The sequence below is a fragment of the Bubalus bubalis genome, chromosome 5, assembly GCF_019923935.1.
Source record: "Bubalus bubalis isolate 160015118507 breed Murrah chromosome 5, NDDB_SH_1, whole genome shotgun sequence".
In the NCBI taxonomy this organism is placed as follows: domain Eukaryota; kingdom Metazoa; phylum Chordata; class Mammalia; order Artiodactyla; family Bovidae; genus Bubalus; species Bubalus bubalis.
The window spans coordinates 54,373,212-54,377,095 of record NC_059161.1 but is presented as its reverse complement, the minus strand read 5'-3'; positions in this window follow the sequence as shown (position 1 = coordinate 54,377,095).

Sequence of the window (3,884 nt, the reverse complement as noted above, 5' to 3'; positions counted from 1 at the left end):
ATCAGGTTGGGAAAAATGAATGAAAGTCAGACAGTGGAAGCAGTTGTGAGAATTACTATAACAAAAGAAGTTACTGTATTTTCTCCTTTAAGTGCCTTCCAATGTCAAGAAGGTAGAGGAAGAAAATGTATTTTTAAAGGGTAAAATTTTCTGAATGGGATTTTTGCTTTTAAGAATGAAAAGAGCGGACATTGATGGAATGTCTGCTCTGGGCCCAAACCTAAATCCAGAGCTGAACATACATTAACTCAAGAACATATATTAACCCTCACAGCAACTCAGGCCAGTCAGAACCACTGTGGTTCCATTTTACAGATGAAGAAACTGAGGCTTGGTGAGGTTAAGTAATGTGGACTAAGTTTCCTGACATATCAGTAAACAAAGGATGTTGCCATCATCAAGCTGTCACATTACATCCGCCTGGATAACGAGCCTTGAGGGAACAACAGGATGGAGACAGACTGCGGCTGCCAAGTCTGCCTAGGAATCAGCAGCTGCAACAACCCCCGATGGTGTACCTGAGGTGACTCAGGATAAAAAAAACACACGGTCCTGACCCCATAGAGCTGAGGTCCATAACAAAATGATTTCAGCGAGCCCAGACTCTTGCATCTTTTCATACATAGAAAAGATCTAAATTCTTTGCGATATCTGTGGGGTTTTTTTTTTTTTTTTTTAGTTAACAATAACCTTTTGATTCCTTTTCATTCCAATCCCAAAGAAAGGCAATGCCAAAGAATGCTCAAACTACCTCAAAATTGCACTCATCTCACATGTTAGTAAAGTAATACTCAAAGTTCTCCAAGCCAGGTTTCAACAGTGCATGAACTGAGAACTTCCAGATGTTCAAGCTGGATTTAGAAAAGGCAGAGGAACCAGAGATCAAATTGCCAACATCCGATGGATCATCGAAAAAGTGAGAGAGCTCCAGAAAAACATCTATTTCTGCTTTATTGACTATGCCAAAGCCTTTGACTGTGTGGATCACAACAAACTATGGAAAATTCTGAAAGAGATGGGAATACCAGACCACCTGACCTGCCTTCTGAGAAACCTGTATGCAGGTCAAGAAGCAACATTTAGAACTGGACATGAAACAACAGACTGGTTCCAAATAGGGAAAGGAGTACATCAAGGCTGTATATTGTCACCCTGCTTATTTAACTTATATGCAGAGTACATCATGAGAAATGCTGGGCTGGAGGAAGCACAAGCTGGAATCAAGATTGCTGGGAGAAATATCAATAACCTCAGATATGCAGATGACACCACACTTATGGCAGAAAGTGAAGAACTAAAGAGTTTCTTGATGAAAGTGAAACAGGAGAGTGACAAACTTGGCTTAAAACTCAACATTCAAAAAACTAAGATCATAGCATCTGGTCCCATAACTTCAATGCAAATAGATGGGGAAACAATTAAAACTGTGAGAGACTTTATTTTGGGGGCTCCAAAGTCACTGCAGATGGTGACTGCAGCCATGAAATTAAAAGACACTTGCTCCTTGGAAGAAAAGCTATGACTGACCTAGACAGCATATTAAAAAGCAGAGACATTACTTTGCCAACAAAGGTCCATCTAGTCAAAGCTTTGGTTTTTCCAGTAGTCATGTATGGATGTGAGAGTTGGACTATAAAGAAAGCTGAGCACCGAAGAATTGAGAGTTCCTTGGACTGCAAGGAGATCCAACCAATCCATCCTAGAGGAAATCAGCCCTGAATATTCATTGGAAGGATTGACGCTGAAGCTGAAACTCCCAATACTTTGGCCACTCTATGGGAAGAACTGACTCATTTGAAAAGACCCTGATGCTGGGAATGATTGACGGTGGGAGGAGAAGGGGACAACAGAGGATGAGATGGCTGGATGGCATCACCAACTCAATGGACACGAGTTTGAGTAAGCTCCGGGAGCTGGTGATAAACACGGAAGCCTGGTGTAGTGCAGTCCATGGAGTCACAAAGAGTCAGACATGACTGAGCAGCTGAACTGAACTGAACTGAACCTTTTGACGTTCAGACTTCCTGCCTTTTGAGCAAAAAACTCTGATATAACCTGCCCACTCTAACCCCCTATCCTCCAACCTCCACCCAAGCCTCCTCAGAGCAATCTCTCAGAGTTATTTGAGATTCTGTCTCCTAGGCTTGGAGTCCTAAGAATGTTCACCAAATAAAACATAGCTCTCAACTTTTACACTGTACATTTTTTTTTTCAGTTGATAGTAACTCATTCAGGGTCACATGGCTATGAAATGGGGATTCTGAGTTTGTCTGACTCTGAGCCTGAGTTTTTAGTCAACACATATCCTGACTTTACTCTGGAATCTTGTCTAAACTTTCTCTATTTATACTGCTTCTAATACTTAATTTTTGTCAGGCTTAAGAAAGTGAAACTTCTGCCCAGAGAAAGAATGTTCTACCCATTTAGATTCTCACTTATTTCTGGATCCAGAGTGCAAATTCCAGAAACATTCTCTCTGCCAAAGTGAGTCAGAGCATGATGTGTTGATGCTGCTGGATGGTTTTAGGATTGAAGGATTATTGGCAACCCAGCCTTCCAGCCATGCTTCCCTGAGATGCACTCTCTAACAGTTTTGTTTGGCCAGTGGGGTGGTTGAAAAGAACTTACTGAACCTCAGATAGGCTGGTCCCCTGGACTATGTCCACTGGCTTACAGCATTTGCATTGCCTGTCTGGGGTCAATCAGCCCCCATCCCCGCCCTTCAGAACATCCCTCCCTCATCCTTTCTGGACACACAGAACCCTTCCAAACGATCTGTGCTCCATAGTTACCAAATGGGATCCCAACTGTGTCCCCTACTCTGACTCTTTTAACGTACCCTACCCACCCCATAAACCCTGCTGTCAGTGTGACCAGCTCAACTTAAGAACCCACACCATCCACTTTGACCCTCCTCATCAGCAGCAACCCCTAAATTCACATCATTTGCTTACTCTGTGTTTCCCATCTGCCTTTGTGGTGACCTAGTTCTTGGACCATCCGTTCAGCTCAGACCTTGGCCGCATCAGACTCTGCTTCCAGTGTCGGCTCATTGGCTCCCCCTGCCCACTTCGCTGAAGGATCGGTGCCCCCTATCCCACCCCCACCCCCTCACCCCTGAAGCTGTGCAGCCCTCCCCCACCCTCAGTGGGAAACAGACAAGAAATCCCATTAGGGAGGGAGGAGGGAGAGAAAGACCTAAAGTGCTAGACATGTCGTAATTGTCATTTCATCCTCACAACTACTTGTAATTGATTTATCCCCCACTTTACTCCAGAAATGGGTTAAGAAGCCTTGTGAGACTACATAAAAGGCCAACTAGCATGAATTAAAAGCAGAAGCAGAAGAAAAAAGTAACAGGGCACATAAACCAAGATTAAAGTGCCAAATATGTCCATAAAGTCTGTGCTCTGCATGGGCCATAGCTTTGCCTCGAATACCCACTGCAGCCAGGAGGACCTGAGCAACAGCTGAGGCAGATGCCCTGTTCAGTTGAGGGTGAGGAAACTGACCAGAAGGTTGAGTGACTCAGCCAAGGTCACACAACCGGGTGACTGGAAGGTGGCCATGCGATTTAAATCTAGGCCTACCGGAACAGAAGACCCTTCCTTAAGTCTGTAAGACCCTCCCCCGAACTCCCTTCTGAACAAAAAGCATCCATCAGCCTCCCTCCCGCCACAGGAGTGTCACCTGGACAATTAGAGAAGAGGCCACCTGGCTGCACAGGGCTTGTCCCTAGGCACCATGGCACTGAGGCAAGGGACCTCCAACAGTTGCTCTGTCCTGGGGGAGACGTAGAAGCAATCAAGCTGCAGCCCTGGGCAGAGGCCAGGGAGCCAGGGGAGGCAACCGGCAGGACAGCCAGCACTTCTGTGAGACAGGCC